The following is a 24,389-nucleotide window of genomic DNA, read 5'->3' on the forward strand; positions in this document are numbered from 1 at the left end:
TGGCTTTATGTGACTCCCAGACCATTGGTATAGAGACTCCTATGTTTAAGTTTTGTTTAAAATAAAGGTTCAATCGATCTATGATTTTGGAGTGGATCGAGGAGATGGATAGCAAGGTCTCGTTTAGGCGCCAAGATGGTTTAGCGTTGTCAAATATGGTCATAGTCAGTTCTAGTGGGAAATGATCTGAATGGATGCTTGAACCTATGACTGAGAACTGGAATTAATGGAGAGATGTCTGTTGTAAAAATAAATAGTCTATACTGTAATAGGAGTTCTGTGGGGCTGAATACAGGGTATAATCCTTTTCAGAAGGATGAACGAAGCACCAGTCATCTTTTAGTGAGAGGAGTTGTAGTGATTTTTTTTTATATGTCTAAGAGCTTTGTATGAGAGAGAGGATTTCCCAGAGGAGGTATCTAGAAGAGGGTCAAGGGCCATGTTAAAATCTCCCCCGACCACTAGTTCTCCTATTTTGATGCTATCTAATGATAAGATGTTGTGAATCCAGGGGGTTTGTTGCGTGTTAGGGGCATAAATGTTGGCTAATGTGACCAGTGTTCCGTTCAGTCTTCCTGTGATGATAATTTTCCTGCCATCTGAATCTAACATAGTACATAAGTAACATAGTACATAAGGCCGAAAAAAGACATTTGTCCATCCAGTTCGGCCTGTCATCCTACAAGTTGATCCAGAGGAAGGCAAAAAAAAACCCTGTGAGGTAGAAGCCAATTTTCCTCACTTTAGGGGAATAAAAAATTCCTTCCCGACTCCAATCAGGCAATCAGAATAACTCCCTGGATCAACGACCCCTCTCTAGTAGCTATAGCCTGTAATATTATTACACTCCAGAAATACATCCAGGCCCCTCTTGAATTCCTTTATTGTACTCACCATCACCACCTCCTCAGGCAGAGAGTTCCATAGTCTCACTGCTCTTACCGTAAAGAACCCTTTTCTATGTTTGTGTACAAACCTTCTTTCCTCCAAACGCAGAGGATGTCCCCTCGTCACAGTCACAGTCCTGGGGATAAATAGATGATGGGATAGATCTCTGTACTGCCCCCTGATATATTTATACATAGTAATTAGATCTCCCCTCAGTCGTCTTTTTTCTAACGTGAATAACCCTAATTTTGATAATCTTTCAGGGTACTGTAGTTGCCCCATTCCAGTTATTACTTTAGTTGCCCTCCTCTGGACCCTCTCCAGCTCTGCTATGTCTGCCTTGTTTACAGGAGCCCAGAACTGTACACAGTACTCCATGTGTGGTCTGACCAGTGATTTGTAAAGTAGTAGGAATATGTTCTCATCACGGGCATCTATGCCCCTTTTGATGCAACCCATTATCTTATTGGCCTTGGCAGCCGCTGCCTGACACTGTTTTTTGCAGCTTAGTTTGCTGTTTATTAAAATTCCTAGATCCTTTTCCATGTCAGTGTTACCGAGTGTTTTACCATTTAGTATGTACGGGTGACTTGCATTATTCCTTCCCATGTGCATAACTTTACATTTCTCAGTGTTAAACCTCATCTGCCACTTATCTGCCCAAGCCTCCAATTTATCCAGATCCCTCTGTAGTAGTATACTGTCCTCTTCAGTGTTAATTACTTTACACAGTTTAGTGTCATCTGCGAAAATTGATATTTTACTATGCAAGCCTTCTACAAGATCATTAATAAATATATTGAAGAGAATAGGGCCCAATACTGACCCCTGAGGTACTCCACTAGTGACAGTGACCCAATCTGAGTATGTACCGTTAATAACCACCCTCTGTTTTCTATCATTGAGCCAGTTACTTACCCACTTACAGACGTTTTCTCCGAGTCCGAGCATTCTCATTTTATATACTAACCTTTTATGAGGTACAGTGTCAAATGCTTTGGAGAAGTCCAGATACACGACATCCATTGATTTGCCGCTGTCAAGTCTAGTACTTACCTCCTCATAGAAACTGATTAAATTAGTTTGACATGACCGATCCCTCACGAAGCCATGCTGATATGGCGTTATTTGCTTATTTCCCATAAGATGCTCTAACATAGCATCTCTCAGAAAACCTTCAAACAGTTTACCCACAACAGATGTTAAACTTACCGGCCTATAGTTTCCAGGCTCTGTTTTTGGACCCTTTTTGAATATTGGCACCACATTTGCCATGCGCCAATCCTGTGGGACATTCCCTGTTAGTACAGAGTCCGCAAATATCAGAAATAAGGGTCTGGCTATGACATTACTTAATTCCCTTAGGATACGGGGGTGTATGCCATCCGGTCCTGGCGATTTGTCTATTTTGATTTTTTTAAGTCGCTGTTGTACTTCTTCCTGGGTCAGACAGGACACTTTTAATGGCGAATTTATTTCAGCATTCAGCATTTCATCTGACAGTTTATTTTCCTCAGTGAATACATTGGAGAAAAAAATATTTAACAGCTTTGCTTTCTCCTCGTCGCTCTCTGCGACTCCCCCCTCATTACTCTTTAAAGGGCCGACACCTTCAGATTTATACTTTTTAACATTTATATAATTGAAGAACATTTTAGGGTTAGTTTTACTCTGTTTGGCAATTAATCTCTCGGTCTCTAGTTTGGCCGCTTTTATTTGTTTTTTACATGTTCTGTTTTTTTCCTTATAGTTTTTCAGTGCTTCCGTGCTACCCTCCTGTTTTAGGGTTTTATATGCTTTCTTTTTGTCATTTATTGCTTTCTTTACAGTTCTGTTTATCCACATTGGTTTCTTTTTGTTCCTTAACCTTTTATTCCCATACGGTATGTACCTCTCACAATGAGATTTTAGGATGTTTTTAAAGATATCCCATTTTTTGGCTGTATTTTTATTTTTGAGGACTTTGTCCCAGTTAGTTAGGCCTATGGCCTCTCTTAGTTGGCTAAATTTAGCTTTTTTGAAGTTTGGTATTTTTGTTTCTCCCTGTAGAAACGCTCTTTTGAATGATAATTGGAAGGTTATTACTTTATGGTCACTATTTCCCAGGTGTCCCCCAACCTGCACGTCTGGTTGGGGGTTGATGAGTTTGAGTTGATGAGTTTGAAGAAGATATGTGTTCGGAGAGTGCAATAACCACTCCCTTGGAGTTTTGGTAGTTGTTGGTAGGGGTATGGGAGTGAAACCATTTATCAAAAATTTTTTTATGGAAGGAAGGGGTCTTGTTTATTAAGAAATGAGTCTCCTAAAGGAAGAAGACATCTGCTCCTGCTTTTTTAAATGTATGTAGTATTTGGCTTCGCTTAACAGCCGAGTTTAATCCTCTAGCATTAAACGAGACTAGTTTAAGGGGAGTCATGTTAAAATATAGTAAGCGGCCGTCCAGACTATAGTCTGGTATCTGCGGAGTAGAAGCTGGTTGTGTGGGTTGCCCATTAAGCCCAGGGGGATGTAGGTGTCAGGGGAGGGGGGGACATGAAGGGGGTTACAGATATAGAGAACAGATATTTTGAGTAATGAAGTTAAGATAACTAGAATATAACTAATTTGTAAACAAGTAATTTGCAAAGGACTGGTGGCTCACTCTCTGTTCCACTATTGGGTAGGTGCACTGCCCAACAGCACTCCTTATTGCTGGTAAGGTAAAGAGATAATTAGTTGGATTGGGCGTCACTCTTTATCAGGCAACACTTAAAATGATTTACAACATGTTGCATAAAATTCATACACTGTACAGTATTAAAACTTAGACTAAAATACAATTCTGTACACTGAAAATCCTTGGGGGGGGGGGGGGGGGGGGGGGGGGCTGTTAAGCCAAAATAGTCCAAAGGTACTTGTAGTTTTGAATTATACTTGTATCTATGAACTTGCGCCAGTTGTGAAGGACAATGTTCAAAAACAATATAATATTCAAGAGAAAGTCAATATCATCTACAGATTTAGCAATAATCAATGACTGTACTTCGTACAGAGTACTTTACCAGTCCTGTATTCGGCCCGTTTGTGCACTAGCAGATTCAGTGTGGTGCTTTACTTGTGAGCTTCCAGGACCTGTCGGTAAGCCTGGATAGCAGTGCAGTTTCTTTCACTCCTTTGAATTCCAGGACCTGTGTGGCGTCCCACGTGTTGGCTGGGCGGTCAGGTGACTTGAGTTTCAGGGGCCGGCTTCGGTGGGTAGGGTATCAATTACGGAGCAAGAGGAAATCTTGGAGTAGACCGACTGAACATCACCAGTCAGGGACGATCAGAGACCTCCACTGTCGAATCGCGGGGGACGAGGTGATACAGAGCTGAGACACAGGGCCTCCACCCCAAGTTACAGGATGGTAAGTGGCAGACTCTTTAAATATAGGTCCGCAGGTTAAAAGAGCAGTGGCCCACCCTGCATCAAGGCCCCTCCTTGCAGCCCCCAGAGAGACCACTATTTTGCAATAGCAGCAGAATATAGAAACAGGTAACGTAAACTAAAACTCAATGGTATAATCAAAATCACTCATCACCCAACATTAGAAACATTCAAGGGGGGTCCACATCGATCCACCTGGATGTCAGCTTTCCTTGGCGCCTACAATTTCTGCTGCACTTCTCTGCGCCAGCGGTTTCCCACAGTGTTGGTGGTGGGATCACTGGTTGGGCAGTCAAGTCTTGTATTGGGGACCAGTTCGGTATATCCAGGTCTGCGATCTGAAGCGATTGTAGGATCTCAGGTAATTCTGAGTGATCTCTCAGGATGTATCTCTTTCTATCTGAAGTGAAGGAGAGACCAAAAGTAATAGCCATTTGTAAGGAATGTCCCGATGTCTTAGTATCTCTGTCAGTGGTCTCAGGATGTTTCTTTTGGATAGTGTAACTCTTGCTATATCTTGGAATATTGATATTGTAGAGCCTTCCATTTTAGCGGGGTTTTTTGTTCTTGCCAAGCCTAAGATGTCATCTCTAACTTTTTAATAAATGAGTCGGCAGATTACATCTCTTGGAGGGTTTGATGTTGAAGGTTTGGCTCTCAAGGATCTGTGCACCCTTTCAATGGAGATCTTTAAAGGATAAGTTTCACCTAGGACTGTGGAGAAAATTAGTTTGACAGCATCAGGGAGAGCCTCGGGTGTAATGGATTCCGGGATTCACTTGAGATGTAAGTTGCTTTGTCGTGCCCTGTTATCCTGGTCCTCCATCCAGTTCACTATTTCAGTAAAACACTATCCATCCAAAACACTATTTCACCAGTTCAGTAAAAGAGGAGAGAATATTTAAAAGAAGAAAAACTGCTACAAGAGGACATAGTTTTAAATTAGAGGGGCAAAGGTTTAAAAGTAATATCAGGAAGTATTACTTTACTGAGAGAGTAGTGGATGCATGGAATAGCCTTCCTGCAGAAGTGGTAGCTGCAAATACAGTGAAGGAGTTTAAGCATGCATGGGATAGGCATAAGGCCATCCTTCATATAAGATAGGGCCAGGGGCTATCCATAGTACTCAGTATATTGGGCAGACTAGATGGGCCAAATGGTTCTTATCTGCCGACACATTCTATGTTTCTATGTTTCTATGTGTGTCTGGCAGGAGTTAAAGGTTGAAGAGGCAGCTTCGTTGTAGGAGATTAATTGTGTATTTTGTGGTTGTTCAACCTTGCCCCCAATGCTTCTCACTTCCTGTTTGATATCTTGTAGTTCTATCACCACTGGTTCTAAAGCTTTGGAAAGGGCTTTTCCTAAATAGGCTCTGGATATCGGAAGGCCTCGTTCGACTTGTATATCCTCCTCATCACTTTCCATCTCCTGTAGATTAGAGGGGGAAAGTTCTCTTTCTGTAGCCCTGTCCGGTGAAGATTTGCTTGAGTGACTTGATTTGGAGGGTGCCGAAGGTTGATATTTCTGCACTTAGGGATCAAGATAGCCTGTAATTAGGCCAATTTTCACCATAGCTGGTGATATAGAGTTATTTATTTGCTTATCTATTGCAGCTTATGGGCCTGAGGTGGAAGAAGAAATAAATAATCTCCTCTGTGTGTGGCCTCAATCAGCTGAGGTTTGTTAGATTACATCATCGTCACTGTACCTCTGTTGCGAAAGTATAGAGAGGCTGAAAAATTGGGTCGATGGCCCTTTAAATTGAAGATTAGCCCTTGATGGTCAGGAAGGGTCGAGAACACTGGTTTTTAGTTTCAACTTTATTTTTGCTTAAATTAGGGTACACCCCAAAACATTGGGAAATATAACCTGTGATAACCCCCATCCAGCCGTGCTAAACAAACGTTCCGACAATGCACTGGCTGCAAGGCAGGCCAGCACATCCAAGGCGTAAAAGGCAAGCTCAGGTCATGTGCCCAATTTGGAGATGCAGAAGATGAAGGGGGCAACCCATCAGTCAGTACGTGTAGGCGTGTGCACACACACTGCTCCACCATGTCGCACATCACCGTGATGTCCACGATCCAATTGGATATCTTCTCTATCAACTTTCGATGTTCTTTTCTGCGCCTACCATGTTGATAATGGTTAGCGGCGAATCAGTGTTCCCCGCCGGAGAGGGAGCGTGAGAAATAGATACCACATCCAAGGGAGGTCAATGCCTGCAATGTGATCGAGCTGAAATGTAGGACAAGTTATTCAAGCGTAAGGATCAAACGCCAATTAAAGACGAATTTTAGAATTTTAAGTCCCCGCTACCTATGCAGAGCAGGGTTTTTCAGCGTCAAAAATGGGTTAATGTGACCCACCAATGTAACAGACAATTTTTTTTTAAATTTAGGCCCCTGTCACCTATGCAGAGCAGGGGTTTATTCACAGCAAAAATGGTAATATTTCACCCAAGAATGTAACAGACAAATTAGTGAAATGTATTTCCTTGTCCACTAGGTAGAGCAGGGGTATATCACAGCCAAAAATGGGTGAATTTCACCCGACAATGTAACAGACAAATTTGTGAAATTTATTAACCTGTCCATTAGGTAGAATGGGGGTATATCACAGCCACAAATTGGTGTATTTTTCCAGACAATGTAACAGACAAATGAATGAAATTTATTAACCTGATCTACTAGGTAGAGAAGGGATATATATGAGCCAAAAATTGGTGAATTTCACCCAACAATGTAACGGACAAATTAGTTAAATTTATTAACCTGTCCACTAGGTAGAGCAGGGGTATATCACAGCCAAAAATGGGGGAATTTCACCCGACAATGTAACAGACAAATTAGTGAAATTTATTAACCTGTCCATTAGGTAGAATGGGGGTATATCACAGCCAAAAATTGGTGTATTTTACCCGACAATGTAACAGACAAATTAATGAAATTTATTAACCCGGTCTACTAGGTAGAGAAGGGATATATATGAGCCAAAAATTGGTGAATTTCACCTGACAATGTAATGGACAAATTAGTTAAATGTATTAACCTGTCCACTAGGTAGAGCAGGGGTATATCACAGCCAAAAATTTGGGATATGTAACCCAACAATGTATCAGACAAATTAGTGAAATCACTTAAAATAAAATAAAATACGTAAAAAAATAAAAAAATAATAATCTTGATCTATGAGGTGGAGGTCAATATAGAGTAGGAGGTTGAGGAGGCGGTGGTTTTTGGTGTTATTTATTTATTTTTTTTAAATTAGGGTACACCCCAAAAGAGTGGGAAATATCATAAAATACAAGAATGAGCAATTGCGCCGTAGTATAACAATCGCTGAAAAAGGCCAGTATACATGTCAATTCTGCACAAGGTACGGACAAGTCCTGTAAGATCCATGCCTGGTTCATTTTAATGAATGTGAGCTTGTCCACTTTGGCTGTGGACAGGCAGCTGCGCTTGCCTGTGATAACGCCCCCTGCCGTGCTAAACACACGTTCAGACAATACACTGGCTGCAGGGCAGACCAGAACCTCCAAGGAGTAAAGGGCAAGCTCAGGCCATGTGCCCAATTTGGAGACACAGAAGTTGAAGGAAGCAGACCTGTCATTCAGTACATGTAGGCGTGTGCACACATACTGCTCCACCATGTTGCTGAAATGCTGCCTCCTGCTAAGACATCAGCTGGTTGTGCTGGTTGTTGTGGCATGCTGACAAAGCTTTTGCACATTTCGGCCATGCTAACCCTGCCTTTTGAGGTGCTGGCGTTGCCCCAGCTGGGTTGTCGACCTCTTCCTCGTCATCTGCCTTCGCCTTGTGCTTCCACTGTACCCCCGCTGTCAGGTGGCCAGCAGCACGTCTACTAGCTTGCGCTTGTACTCGCACATCTTACAATCACGCTCCAGTGATGGAATTAAGGATTGTATGTTGTCCTTGTAACGGGGATCCAGCAGCGTGGCCTCCCAGTAATCAGCACAAGTTAGAATGTGGGCAACTCGGCGGTCGTTGCGGAGACACTGCAGCATGTAATCGCTCATGTGTGCCAGGCTGCCCAGAGGCAACAAAAAGCTGTGGGAGCCACGAAACACTATGAAATGATCCCTCTTCCTCCTCCTCCTCCTGTGCCACATCCTCTTCCATCATCGCCTGAAGCGTTTTTTCAAGGAGGCATAGAAGTGGGATATTAACGCTGAGAACGGCGTCATTGGCACTGGCCATGTTGGTGGAGTATTCGAAACCGCGCAACAAGGCACACAGGTCTCACATGGAGACCCAGTCATTACTCACCCGTGTGTGCTTCAGCTGAAACTTCACTATTGCCTGCTGCTGCTCGCACAGTCTGGCCAGCATGTGCAAGGTGGAGTTCCACCTTGTGGGCACGACGCATATGAGGCGGTGAGCGGGAAGGCCGAAGTTACGCTGCAGCGCTGACAGGTGAGCAGCAGCAGGGTGAGAACGCCGAAAGCGCGCACAGACGGCCGGCACTTTATGCAGCAGCTCTGACATATTAGGGTAATTTTTAAGGAACCTCTGCACCACCAAATTCAGCACATGCGCAAGGGATGTGCGTCAAACTGGCTAGTCTGCAGAGCTGCTACGAGATTTCGCCCATTATCGCACACTACCAGGCTGGGCTTGAGGCTCACTGGCACCAACCACTTATCGGTCAGTTGTTCCATGCCCATCCACAGCTGCGTACGTGGGGTTTGTTCCCCAAACAGATAAGTTTTAAAACAGCCTGCTGTCGTTGACCCCTGGCTTTGCTGAAGTTGGTGGTGAAGGTGTTACGCTGACCGGATGAGGAGGCGGTAGAGGATGAGGAAGTGGAGTAGGAGGAGGAAGCAACAGGAGACAAACTTAAGTGCCCTGCAACCCTCGGTGGTGGAAGGACATGCGCCAAACTGCTATCCGCCTCAGGTCCAGCCGCCACTGCATTTACCTAGTGTGCTGTTAGGGAGATATAACATCCCTGACCGTGCTTACTTTTCCACGTATCCGTAGTTAGGTGGACCTTGCCACAGATGGCGTTGCACAGTGCACACCTGATTTATCCCCCACTTGATTGTGCAGGGAAGGGACGGCTCGCCTCGAAATGTAGTGGCGAATGGGCACGACGTACTATGGGACCGCCACCGCCATAAGGCTTTTAAAACTCTCCATCTCCACCAGACGGAATAACAGCATTTCAAAGGCCAGTAATTTTGAAATGCTGGCATTCAGGGCCAGTGATCGAGGGTGGGTAGGGGAGTACTTCCTCTTTCGCTCCAGTGTTTGAGAGATAGAGAGTTGAACGCTTCCATGAGACATTGTGGATGTGCTTGGTGACCCAGGTGGTGGTGTTGCTGGCAGATCCTCTGTTTGCGGGGTGGCAGGTGCCACTGTCACTCTAGAGGTGGATGAAGAGGCCGAGCCTGCAGCAGAAGAGGAAGCAGGAGGAGCCAGAGATCTTTCTTGTTTTTTGAGGTGTCTACTCTACTGCAGCTCGTGCTTTGCACTTAGATGCCTGGTCATGCAGGTTGTGCTCAGGTTGAGAACGTTAATGCCTCTCTTCAGGCTCTGATTGCACAGCGTGAAAACCACTCGTGTCTTTCCGTCAGCATATTGTCTGAAGAACGGCCACACCAGGGAACTCCTTGGAGCTGGCTTTGGTGTGCTCGGTCCCTTGCTGTGGTGGGCAGTAGCAGACATACTGTCTAGAGGACGTCCGCACCGCTTTTGCACCCTGCTCACTCTTCTGCTGTGCTGGTGGCTCTGTACGACCACCGCCTCTTCCTCCGAACTACACAGGTCACTCGCATGACCTTAATTCCATGTGGGGTCGAGGATCTTATCGTCCTCCACATCATCTTCCACCCAGTCTTCACCCCTGCCCTACTTGTTGGTCTGCACACTTCAGAAAGCCACAGCACTTGGCACCTGTGTTTAGTCATCATCAGAGACATGCTGCGGTGGTCCTCCCATGTACTCATCCTGAAACCTAAGTGGTTGGGCATCGGTGCACTCAATTTCTTCCACTTCTGGGGCAGGGCCATGTGGATGGCCCTGGGAAACCCTGCTAGCAGAGTCATCAAAAAGCAGAAGAGACTGTTCCATGACTTGGGGCTCAGACTGCTTGGCTGATTTGCAAGGGGGTGATGTGAAGGACTTATGGACATGGGCTGCAGGTGCCAACTCTGATCTTTCAGCAGGAAACTGGGTGGGAGACAATGTGATGTAAATGGAGGCACTGTCAGCCACACAATCTACTATCGCCTGTACTTGTTCTGGCCTCACCATTCGTAGAGCCGCATTTGTCCCAACCAAATACCGCTGCAGGTTCTGTCGCCTACTCGCACCTGGGGAAGGTGTTTCACTGGTGCGTGTAGCTGGCACAGATCGACCACGTCCTCTGAGAACTTTGCCAATATCTTTCAGTCAGGAACATATCGGAGCCCCTCATGCACCACGTTGCGGTGTCTCAGCAAGCGTGAGGTCCTACCACTCAACTGCCAGTGGTGTGTGAACAGGGTCTAAACAGTGCTAGAAACCAAATCACAGCCAGACTCTTACATGCCTCCATAGTGGTATCACCAATGCACTGTGAGATAGAATAAAGCTGCGAGCCGTTATCTGCGGACCGCATGCAAAGGAATTGCTCCCCCGGTTATAGACACACTACAGTGTCTGGGTTTGGAGCATTTTTACCCGTTTAGGCCACTTTTTCAGTGAGTTTTTGTCTTTATGTGTATGGAATGTGCCACTTCATCGTGGTGGTAACGTTCTTTTGCACCTGGTAGCTTCTGTGTCACATAATCTGTTGTGGGTGTGGCTCGCAGATTTATTCTACCTCACAGTGCATTAGTGATACCACTATGGAGGCATGTGAGAGTCTGGCTGTGATTTGGTTTCTAGCACTGTTCAGACCCTGTTCACACACCACGGGCAGTTGATTGGTAGGACCCCATGCTTGCTGAGACAACTTTCACGGCTGAGGATGGGGAAAACCCTCAGCCGTGCGATGCCACGAGATGTTAGTCGCTGCTCGGCCAGGACAACAGAATAAGGGAGCAGGTCACCTCCTAACGCATCCCTAATCTGACCCTGACTCCTAGCTGCATGAGCCGACCTTGAAGGTAGGAGGGCTCATGCTCAGGAACCTCGGATCCCTACTCACCCTCCGCCGATCCCTGAACTAAGAGCAGGGTAGACCACCTGTTCCTCCTGGATGCGGAGAAACAGGAGTCTAAACTGGCCGAGCTGCAAGGGGATATAAACATAAACAGACTATGGATATGGCAGGAGAGTGAAAGACTTCCACCCCTACCTGCCACAGACACACTGACTGGATCCCTGGACACAAGTGCTGAAGTCCACACACAGACATAAAAGGACACAGCACACAAACACACAGGAAGCCAGAACCATAGCTGCACTAATAACAGACACCACATACACATAAACTTAACATCACATAGCAACATTTGCTTATGACCACAAGGGTGGCCCTCACTGGCAGGTGGTATAAAAGTAGGAGGATGACTCCAGCAGACCATGGCTGAAGTACCCCAAAGACTACTGCTCTCAGCAGAGGCTATATAGGCCCAAGTAGCCACACCCACACAGACACACCCAGTGTTCACACACACAGAAGGGAGTTAACCCTTCCTAGACCAGGCAAGGGAAAACAGCCACATACAATTACACTGCAGCTGTTACCGCAGGCAACGACATGCGTGGCAACCGTATCCTGGGAGTCAGCCAGAAGGCCGAGACACTGCGACCACATGTACACAATACAACACGTTACCTCGGGCAGCCACAAGTGAAGGGAAACTATCACAGTGCACACACCCAAACTTCGCGCACACCAAACAGATAAAACGGCACACCTACAAAGACAGGTTGCCAGGTGTAACCGCATGCAGATTGCAGCAAGCTGCCAAGCACAAACATGTTGCCAGCGGCAACCACATGTGAGGCAACAATCCAGCCGCCCTCACCATGTGATTGACAGAAACCAAACTGCAGGCAACTGCATGCGGATCAGGAGTCACGTCCATAACCATGGTCGTGACAACAACGTGACGTGGTGCATGAGGGGCTCCGACATGTTCCTGACTGAAAGAAATTGGCAAAGTTCTCATCTTTTAACATCGGCTTGAGGAATTAGCTAGTATTGTCAGTTGCGTATAATTTTGGTGCATTTTTTTCAGTGATCAGTGCCGGTGTCATAAACAGGAAAAATTTCTTGAGGTCACACAACAGTGTGACAGGCAAATTTTATACAATTGCTTCACGGTCCCCAAATTTTTTAATTTGTTAACCAACAATGTAAGTGCAGTATTGACTGGTTATATTTGACTGTGACAAATGCAGCAAAGGTCGCAAATGTATTATCTTGCCCAAAATGGGTGTTTTTTTAATACCAGAATATAAAAGCAGTATATAACACTTGTATTGGACTGTGACAAATGCAGCAAAGGCCCCAGATGTAGGGTCTTGCAAATAATTGGTGTTTTTTTGAACCAACAATATAACTGCAGTATTTAAACTTTTAATTGCAATAAAGGCCACAAATGTATTATTATCTTGCCCAAAATGGGTGTTTTAAAGCGAACCTTTCACCAGGATTTCACCTAATAAACTATTAACAGTACCTTATAGATTATGCTCATTCTGTTTAAATGCATTCTTGTCCCGCTTTCCTGGGATGTATATTGATGAAAAAAACGACTTACTTTCACACTTGCGTTAGGAGCGGATCCGTCTGGTGTCTGCACAGACGGATCCGCTCCTATAATGCAAACGCTTGCATCCGTTCAGAACGGATCCGTTTGCATAACCATGAACAAAAAAAAAAAAAAAAAAAAAAAAATTTTTTTTTTTTTTTTTTTTTTTCATGATAATGCAAACGGATCCGTTCAGACTTTACATTAAAAGTCAATGGGGGACGGATCCGTTTGAAAATTGAGCCATACTGTGTCATCTTCAAACGGATCCGTCCCCATTGACTTCCATTATAAGTCTGGACGGATCCGCTCGCCTCCGCACGGCCAGGCGGACACCCGAACGCTGCAAGCAGCGTTCAGGTGTCCGCTCACTGAGCGGAGCGGAGGCTGAGCGCTGGCAGGCGGATGCATTCTCAGTGGATCCGCCTCCATTGAGAATGCATCAGGGCTGGACGGCTGCGTTCGGGACCGCTCGTGAGCTCCTTCAAACGGAGCTCACGAGCGGACACCTGAACGCAGGTGTGAAAGTAGCCTTATAAAGTCCTTGTCTCCAGCTCCTGCAGTCACGGTGGAAGTCAAGGGGGTAGCCCTTCCCTCACTCCGGGCTGTACCTCCCCTGCCCTAACCCCTCCTCTAACTAGTGAAACTGACACCCGGCTCAGTCGCCGGGACCGCGCTTGTACTGGCGGCGCATGCGCCGTTGGTCTCAGTAGCAGCACGATCCCGTCTAGGCGCGGACTGAAGCGCGATCCTGTGAGTGAATTGCGCATGCGCCGTCCGTCCCCGATGCCTCCCTGTCTTCTATTCAGGCGCGCGCCTGAAGAACAGAAGACAGGGAGGCATCGGGGACGGACGGCGCATGCGCAATTCACTCACAGGATCGCGCTTCAGTCCGCGCCTAGACGGGATTGCGCTGCTACTGAGACCAACGGCGCATGCGCCGCCAGCACAAGCGCGGTCCCGGCGACTGAGCCGGGTGTCAGTTTTACTAGTTAGAGGAGGGGTTAGGGCAGGGGAGGTACAGCCCGGAGTGAGGGAAGGGCTACCCCCTTGACTTCCACCGTGACTGCAGGAGCTGGAGACAAGGACTTTATAAGTCGTTTTTTTCGTCAATATACATCCCAGGAAAGCGTTGACAAGAATGCATTTAAACAGAATGAGCATAATCTTTAAGGTACTGTTAATAGTTTATTAGGTGAAATCCTGGTGAAAGGTTCGCTTTAAAAATACCAGAATATAACAGCGGTATATCACGCTTGTATTGGACTGTCAGAAATGCAGCAAAGGCCCCAGATGTAGGGTCTTGCAAAAAAATAGTGTTTTTTTAAACCCAGAATATAATTGCAGTATTTCAAGCTTGTATTTCACTGTGACAAATGCAGCAAAAGCCCAAGATGTAGGGTCTTGCAAAAATTGGGTGTTTTTTTGAACCCAGAATATAATTGCAGTATTTCAAGCTTGTATTTCACTGTGACAAATGCAGCAAAGGCCCAAGATGTAGGGTCTTGCAAAAAAATAGTGTTTTTTTTTAAACCCAGAATATAATTGCAGTATTTCAAGCTTGTATTTCACTGTGACAAATGCAGCAAAGGCCCCAGATGTAGGGTCTTGCAAAAATTGGGTGTTTTTTTAAACCCAGAATATAACTGCAGTATTTCAAGCTTGTATTTCACTGTGACAAATGCAGCAAAGGCCCCAGATGTAGGGTCTTGCAAAAATTGGGTGTTTTTTTAAACCCAGAATATAACTGCAGTATTTCAAGCTTGTATTTCACTGTGACAAATGCAGCAAAGGCCCAAGATGTAGGGTATTGAAAAAATTGGTGTTTTTTTAAACCCAGAATATAATTGCAGTATTTCAAGCTTGTATTTCACGGTCACAAATGCAACAAAGGCCACAGATGTATTATTTTGCCCAAAATGGGTGTTTTAAGAATACCAGAATATAACAGCGGTATATCACGCTTGTATTGGACTATCAGAAATGCAGCAGAGGCCTCAAATTTATTATCTTGCCCAAAATGGATGTTTTTTTTAATACCAGAATATAACAGCACTATCTAACGCTTGTATTTCACTGTGACAAAAGCAGCAAAGGCCCCAGATCTAGGGTATTGCAAAAAATTTGTGTTTATTTAAACCAAGAATATAACTGCAGTATTTAAACTTTGTATTTGACTGTGACAAATGCAACAAAGGCCACAAATGTATTATCTTGCCCAAAATGGGTGTTTTTTTTAATACCAGAATATAACAGCAGTATATCATGCTTTTATTAGACTGTCAGAAATGCAGCAAAGGCCGCAAATTTATTATCTTGCCCAAAATGGGTGGTTTTTTTTATACCAGAATATAGCGCTTGTATTTCACTGTGACAAATGCAGCAGAGGCCCCAGATCTAGGGTATTGCAAAAAATGGGTGTTTTTTTTAAACCCAGAATATAACTGCAGTATTTCAAACTTGTATTTCACTGTGACAAATGCAGCAAAGGGCCAAGATGTAGGGTATTGAAAAAATTTGTGTTTTTTTAAACCCAGAATATAATTGCAGTATTTCAAGCTTGAATTTCACTGTCACAAATGCAACAAAAGCCACAAATGTAGTATCTTGCCCAAAATAGGTGTTTTTTTTTTTAAACCAGAATATAACAGCACTATCTAACGCTAGTATTTGACTGTGACAAATGCAGCAAAGGCCCCAGATGTAGGGTCTTGCAAAAATTTGGTGTTGTTTTAAACCAAGAGTATAAATGCAGTATTTAAACTTTGCATTTGACTGTCACAAATTCAACAGAGGCCACAAATGTATTATCTTGCCCAAAATGGGTGTTTTTTTTTAAACCAAAATATAACAGCAGTATCTAACGCTTGTATTGGACTGTCAGAAATGCAGCAAAGGCCGCAAATTTATTATCTTGCCCAAAATGGGTGTTTTTTAATACCAAAATATAACAGCACTGTCTAACGCTTGCATTATACTGTGACAAATGCAGCAAAGGCCCCAGATGTAGGGTATTGCAAAAAATGGGTGTTTTTTTTAAACTCAGAATATATTTGCAGTATTTCAAGCTTGTATTTCATTGTGACAAATGCAACAAAGGGCACAAATGTAGTATCTTGCCCAAAATGGGTGTTTTTTTTTTAAACCAGAATATAACAGCAGTATCTAACTCTAGTATTTGACTGTGACAAATGCAGCAAAGGCCCCAGATGTAGGGTCTTGCAAAAAATTTGTGTTTTTTTAAACCAAGAATATAACTGCAGTATTTAAACTTTGTATTTGACTCTCACAAATGCAACAAAGGCCACAAATGTATTATCTTGCCCAAAATGGGTGTTTTTTTAATACCAGAATATAACAGCACTGTCTAACGCTTGCATTATACTGTGACAAATGCAGCAAAGGCCCCAGATGTAGGGTATTGCAAAAAACGGGTGTTTTTTTTTAAACACAGAATATAATTGCAGTATTTCAAGCTTATATTTCACTGTGACAAATGCAGCAAAGGCCCAAGATGTAGGGTATTGCAAAAAAAATTGTGTTTTTTTTAAACCCAGAATATAATTGCATTATTTAAAGCTTTTATTTCTCTGTCACAAATGCAACAAAGGCCACAATTGTACTATCTTGCCCAAAATAGGTGTTTTAAGAATACCAGAATATAACAGCGGTATTTCACGCTTATATTGGACTGTCAGAAATGCAGTAAAGGCCGCAAATTTTATTATCTTGCCCAAAATGGGTGTTTTTTAATACCAGAATATAACAGCACTATCTAACGATTGTATTTCACTGTGACAAATGCAGCAAAGGCCCCAGATGTAGGGCATTGCAAAAAATTGGTGTTTTTTTAAACCCAGAATATATTTGCAGTATTTGAAGCTTGTATTTCACTGTGACAAATGCAACAAAGGCCAACAACAATTTAACAATTTAAAATACAGAAAACAATTTTTCTCCTATAATCTATCCACATTTTTGCTGCCAACGGTGTAATCCGTGAAGTGTGTGATCTGCGCTTCAACACCTTGTGTGGTTGTCAGGCCCAGATACTGTATAGTGAAAAATATAAATATAAATTGTATTTGGGTGGGCTCAAGATAAGTACGCCTACCTACCTACCTACTATGCTAAGCAGTAGGGGTATGCCGAGACTGCTGTATGGAGGGTAGGATAAATGGGCCCACCCCATTGAGTAGTTAGAATAAAAGGGGACTTGGGAGGGTGGGGCAGAAACGAGCCGCCGGTAAGGTGAGGAGGAGGCTGCGGCTTATAAGCAGTATAGCTCCGCCTCCCCTCACATAAATGAGGCAAATAGCCATTTGCCTATAACTTGTATTCGGGTCGGCTCAAGATAAGTACGCCTACCTACCTACCTACTATGCTAAGCAGTAGGGGTATGCCGAGACTGCTGTACGGAGGGTAGGCTAAAGGGGCCAAAATTAACAAACATAGCTCAGGGCAATGGTGTTATTAACAAAATTACAATACCAGATTCCTGAAAGCATTAAACATTTCACACTGCGGATTTGGTATATGTTGTGCATATCAAGCCGACTGCCATCTGCCCAACTTCTTAATAACATGCACTGAGACGTTGTGCTTGAAGGTGGCGAAGCGGTGAACCAGTGCGAAAGGAATGCCCTGTGATGGAACTGGGACTGACCCCAACATTCTTCAATAATACTCGGATGAATTTGAGAAAGTTCTGACAACTCAAAGGCGCAGAACCCAGCCTTAGCAGAAGAGCATCCCCTGGGGTTGCTTTGGTAAAGCGCGTACAATCCTGAACGGCCATAACTGGGCACCACTTATTACCAGTGGGGAAGTATCTAACCTCTGTGAGCTGACCTGCTCGGGCCGTCTTTGAACTAGTGTGCTTACTGAAGGGGTTTTGCGTAGTTTATCTGAAAGCAATCTGAACATTGACCCTGTAAATGGCTGTCGTGTAGGGCGGGCCACAGCGGACCCCTTCTGGATACCCTGCAGTAGCATTCTAATTGGATGGGCTGAAAACAAGGAGGGTTGATTAGGATGCCGTAGATACAAATGATGTTGAATCCCAGCTGGGTATAACTTAATAGTGCTAAATGACAGCTTGTGGTGTGAGTGGCAAAAAATGCGGCAAAGGCCAGTAGGTAAGAGATGTTGCCCACTCCTGCCAAAGAATGGGTTCTCTTAAAATTACAGAACGAGGTCCATGCCTTCTTATATATCCTCAGGGTGTTACAGGACAGGGCTTTAGTCATAAGGGACCTGGCGGTGGCGAGATGAACCGTTAGTCCATCACTTGCTGGTCGAGCCTGGGCACTGGTGATGGTACGCTGTCTGCTTGTGGAGAGACCTGCAAAAAGAGAAGAGCCAATAGCCCTGTATGGAAACCTGCGGAAAGACCATTGATAACATACTGTACCCATTCTGCATGTGGATGGGACCCTAACAGGATAAGACAACATCCCTGTACAGACTAAAGGCTAAGACAAACTCTAGTATGCTGAGTTTCTATTCAACCTCACGTCCTTAGATTTGAGGACCACCGAGACCTCCTGACCGACTATGGTCTTGTTGTCTGGCGCCTCATGAGCTGTTATGAGTAAAGACGCCAAGTTCACGTCCTTGCCGTCAATTATTTTTTGTCGAATGTTGGCTGAAACGAAGTGGAACGGTGCGATAGGGGGTACAGAACCTGACCCACCAGCAACACTAGCCTGGAGGCTAGAAGACCTGCCGGACTTTGGCACACCAAACGGGCAGCTGTATCGCCTGCCTCGACCGACTCTAGACTGGCCTAAAAGTTCAACATTGATGACACCATGGAGTTGATGGCCGCGTGCAGTTGCGTAAGCGAGGTCTGAACCTCCGGAACTGAAGACAGAAGACGGAACAGTTCCGCCTTCCTTACAGAAGCTGGAAATGGAATGCCTCTTTTGGATAACTCTGCCATCAACTTGGGCACAGTCCATGACCTAATGATGGTGTGGAGTCTCTTGCGGAATGTGACACCACGCTCCCACGGGATGATGATGTATCGCCCATCAATGATTCTTGAGACATCCTACTAAAACACAACATGATTAATGCAGAAGATGAATACCCAACACCAGTTTGTGCCATTCACCAGTATCACGGACCACCGATGTGCCAAGAACCGCCGTACCAGCACACGAGATGCCGTCCAACATGCAGAGCACCCCTTCACCTAAGTGACTGAATATGAGAAGATGTGTACATAGCAGAATAGAATGTGACCTAAGTAGCTTTGCAAGCCCCGAACGAGTGTAGACTGAGACATGAGAGTGGACGAGGCATACAGTGTAGGACCGTATCCTGTGGTCGTGACAGGACTTAACGTGACTGTAGACGTGACAGACGTATTGAATTGATGCCTGTAGACGTGACAGGACTTAAACGTGTCTGTAGACGTGACAGACGTATCAAATTGATGCCTTTAGTCGTGACAGGACTTAAACGTGTCTGTAGACGTGACAGACGTATCAGATTCATGCCTGTAGTCATGACAGGACTTAAACGTGTCTGTAGACATGACAGACATATCGAATTCATGCCTGTAGTCGTGACAGGACTTAAACGTGTCTGTAGACGTGACAGACTGTCACGGATGATGTTGCAGATAGCTGGAAGTTATGAATAAACGTCCGACTGGCTTGATCCCAAACTAAGGAGCATATAGGTGACCTCTATAAAACCCTAAGAGCTCACCCTGACTGCTAAGCACATACAAGAGTCTCAGAGGTAGACGATTGTATGCCCACGTACCTAAATCTGTGTGACACCTGAAAACCCTATAATAGTGAGGGGACACGACCACCGGCTCCCTGCACTACATACGAAGGGAGTCAGGGTCACCTAGAATCAAGCCAGCAAGGAAACACAATACATGAAAGGACTTATCTGAACAAGCAGCAGCAGAAGCCTTCAGCAGTGAACACTTCAATCCAGGAAGTAGTATAAACTGCAAAGTGAGGCAGTATGTGAGGGAATATAAAGGAAAGAGGATTAGTCTAAATAGGTGACACCTGGAAGAAGGAAATGAGATGAGAAAGTGAAACCAAAACAAAGAACATCATGCAAGAGGTAGAGAAGGACGTCTGTCAGACCTTCTCACAGAACTGGCGGTGACAGTACCCCTCCCTCTACGGGTGGACTCCGGACACTCAGAACCCACCTTCTCAGGATGAGACCTATGGAAAGCCTTGATGAGACGAGTGGCCTTAATGTCCGCCACTGGGACCCACATCCTCTCCTCGGGACCATAACCCTCCCAATGAACAAAGTATTGGAGAGAACCGCGGATAATGCGAGAATCCACAATCCTAGAGACCTGGAATTCAAGATTACCATCAACAACAACATCGGAGGAGCAGGCAAAGAGGAGGGTACAGTAGGTTGGACATAAGGTTTTAATAGGGACCTGTGAAAAACATTATGGATCTTCCAAGTCTGAGGAAGATTAAGACAGAAGGCAACGGGATTGATGAGGGACAAGATCTTGTAAGGCCCAATAAACTTAGGACCCAACTTCCAGGAGGGAACCTTCAGTTTGATATTTTTTGTAGACAACCACACCAGATCACCCACATTCAGGTCCGGACCAGACACACGTCTCTTATCCACCACACGCTTATATCTCTCACTCATCCTCTTCAGATTACCCTGAATCTTTTGCCAAATAAATGACAAAGACGAGGAAAATCTCTCCTCATGAGGTAAACCAGAAGACCCCTCTCCAGAGAATGTCCCAAACTGTGGATGAAACCCATATGCACCAAAAAATTGTGACTTATCAGAGGACTCCTGGCGACGGTTATTTAAAGCAAACTCAGCAAGGGACAAAAAAGAATACCAATCCTCTTGATTCTCCGCCACAAAACAGCGCAGATATGTCTCCATATTCTGATTGACGGGTTCCTCTCTGACCATTCGACTGCGGGTGAAAAGCAGAAGAAAAGGACAACTGAATCCCCAAGCGAGAACAGAAGGCCTTCCAGAATCTGGAAACAAATTGCGTGCCCCTATCAGAAACAATGTCTGAAGGAATGCATGGAATTTAACAATGTGACCAACAAACGCTTGAGCCAACGTCTTAGCATTGGGTAACCCAGGAAAGGGAATGAAATGCGCTATTTTGCTAAAACGGTCCACTACCACCAGAATCACAGTCTTCCCCGAGGAACGAGGCAGGTCCGTAATGAAGTCCATGGACAGATGCGTCCAAGGACGGGAAGGAATGGGTAACGGGAGGAGAGAACCCAATGGCCGTGAATGAGGGACCTTGGCACGAGCGCAGGTCTCGCAGGCTGCCACAAAACCCTCAACCGTCTTACGAAGAGCCGGCAACCAGAATCACCGAGCAATGAGATATACTGTGGCTCTACTCCCCAGGTGCACAGCAAGGACAGTATTGTGGTGCTCCTTAAAAACCTTGTGTCGTAAAGCGAGAGGCACAAACAACCTCCCAGGAGGACAAAGATCAGGAGCCTCTGCATGGGGTGCCTGAACCTCTGCCTCCAAATCAGGATAAAGAGCAGAGATGACCACCCCTTCAGCCAAAATGGGACCCGGGTCTTCAAAGTTCCCCCCTCCCGGAAAACAACATGACAGGGCATCTGCCTTCACATTCTTAACCCCAGGGCGGAACATGACAACAAAATTAAACCTAGAAAAGAACAAAGACCATTTGGCCTGTCTCGGGTTCAGACGCTTGGCTGATTCCAAATAGGCCAGATTCTTATCGTCGGTAAACAAGGTAATAGGGTGTCTGACTCCCTCTAGCCAATGGCACCATTCCTCAAAAGCTAATTTGATGGCCAACAACTCCCTAACTCCCACATTGTAATTTCTCTCTGCGGAGGAGAATTTCCTTGAGAAAAAGGCACACGGTCACTATTTGGCAGGAGAGGGACCCTGAGATAAGACCGCACCCACACCCACCTCAGAAGCGTCCACCTCAACAATAAAAGGTAGAGAGACATCAGGTTGTACCAAAATGGGAGCGGAAGCAAAACTCTCTTTTATGCTAGAAAAGGCCTTAAGCGCATCTACTGACCAGGAGTAAAAATCTACCCCCTTTTTAGTCATATCAGTGAGTGGCTTAACAACAGAGGAATAATTCAAAATAAACTTTCTGTAATAATTGGCAAAACCCAAAAACCGCATCAGCGCCTTCTGATTCTCAGGAAGCTCCCAATCAAGCACAGCGCGGATCTTCTCAGGGTCAATGCGAAAACCAGAAGCAGAGAGAAGAAAACCAAGAAATTGAATCTCCGGAACCGCAAACACACATCTTTCCAGTTTAGCGTACAATTTATTCTCCCACAGTATGAGCAAGACCTGACGTAGGTGGTCCCTATGAGTTTTGAAATCAGGAGAAAAAATCTAAATGTCATCTAGATACACCAGTACAAATTTCCCCATTAAATGATAACAAATGCTGTTCACAAAATGTTGGAAGACGTCCGGAGCATTCATCAAACCAAAGGGCATAATCAAATTCTCGAAATGACCCTCAGGGGTATTGAAGGCAGTCTTCCATTCGTCCCCTTCCCTGACCCTGACTAGGTTGTATGCCCCTCTTAAATCCAACTTAGAAAAAACTTTAGCCCCAACAATCTGGATAAACAGGTCCGGGATAAGAGGAAGCGGATATGGGTCACAAATTGTGATACGGTTCAGCTCCCTGAAATCCAGACAAGGTCTTAAAGAACCATCTTTTTTCTTAACAAAAAAAAAACTGCGGCAACAGGTGACTTCGAGGGTCGGATGTGTCCCTTTCTCAGGCTCTCAGAGATATAAGTACGCATAGCGACTCTTTCAGGTTGGGAAAGATTGTATAAACGTGATTTTGGCAGCTTGCGCCTGGGATGAGATTAATAGGGCAATCGTACTCCCGGTGAGGGGGCAGCTCCTGGACACCTCTCGGAAAACACATCCGAAAATTCAGAGAGAAAAGATGGTACAGTTTTGTTAGAAACCTCTGAAAGAGACGTTGTGAGACAATTCTCTCTGCAAAAGTCACTCCAACCATTTATTTGCCTTGCTTGCCAATCACTGGTAGGGTTATGTTTAGTGAGTCAGGGTAGCCCCAACACTAGAGGAGTAGGTAATCCGCTTAGGACGAAACATGACATATCCTCAACATGAGCATTACCCACAGTCAAACAGATATTGTGAACTATGCCCTTTAACAATCTTTGAGAAAGTGGAGCGGAATCGATAGCAAAAACAGGTATATCCTTTTCCAAAGTGCATACCTGGAAACCATGCGTTATAGCAAATTGATTATCAATGAGATTTACAGCTGCTCCACTATCTACAAAAATCTCACAAACAATGTTCTTGCTGTGTAGTGCCACCCTGACAGGTAGGAGAAAACGGGAACTACAAGCAAACGGCAAACCTTCAATTTCCGCATCAACCTTGCCAATAGTAGCAAATTGTCACTACCAGAGCTTTGGGACGTTCTCACAGCTCTGTTTCTCCACCCCTGTGATGATGTCACTACTAGAGCTGGGAGGAGTTCTTACTGCTCTGTTTACTTTTGGTTTCCTTCCTCCCAGCTGTTCCTCATGCATTTGATTTCCCTCTCTTTATATCACCCCTCCTCCTATTGTAGGGCGTGGATTATAGTTCTCATTTCAGTTGTAGCACTTGCTTTAGTTTCTTCACTTGTAGCTATCAGTTCACTGGACCTGTGTTCTGCTGCAGCAAGCACTCCGGATATTGCCAGCTGTCCTTGGATCTGTCTTCTCTGCGGCTGCAACACCTTCAGCTAAGTGTACAGACATTGTTGTGTACCTGATTATTTTCTGACTGGATCTGAGGTGGCCACGGTTCCCTCCATATACTGAGTAGGGCACCGGTGGCCGTGCCCCTTCCACTATTGTAGGGGTTACAGTGGTCATCAGTCTTAGGTACGTGGGCATGCCTCGTTCCGCCATTTGGATCCGGGCATGTGCTTTAGCAGCATAGGGAGAGCTTTGAGGGTCTGACAGGGGTCACCCTTTATCCTCCCTAGTTTGGGTCCGGTCAGTAGCTCTTTTACCGTGTATACTATTGTTGCTCACATACAGCCGTGACATTATAATCCACCAAAACCGTCCTTTTTTGACATGGATCCGCTTTCTGGCCTGGTTGACCGCATGCAGGGTCTTTCTTTGGAAGTAGCTGATCTCCGTCAATCTATGACTCAGCTTCAAGCATTGGGCTCTGCTCCGGCTCATGGAGTCTGTTGCGAGCCAAAGGTCTCACTTCCGGAAACGTTCTCCGGGGGCAGTGAGAATTTTGTTCGCTTCAGAGAGGCATGCAAACTCCATTTTTGCTTGTGTCCCCACTCCTCTGGTAAGGAGGAGCAGAGGGTGAAGA

The sequence above is a fragment of the Bufo bufo genome, chromosome 3, assembly GCF_905171765.1.
Source record: "Bufo bufo chromosome 3, aBufBuf1.1, whole genome shotgun sequence".
In the NCBI taxonomy this organism is placed as follows: Eukaryota; Metazoa; Chordata; class Amphibia; order Anura; family Bufonidae; genus Bufo; species Bufo bufo.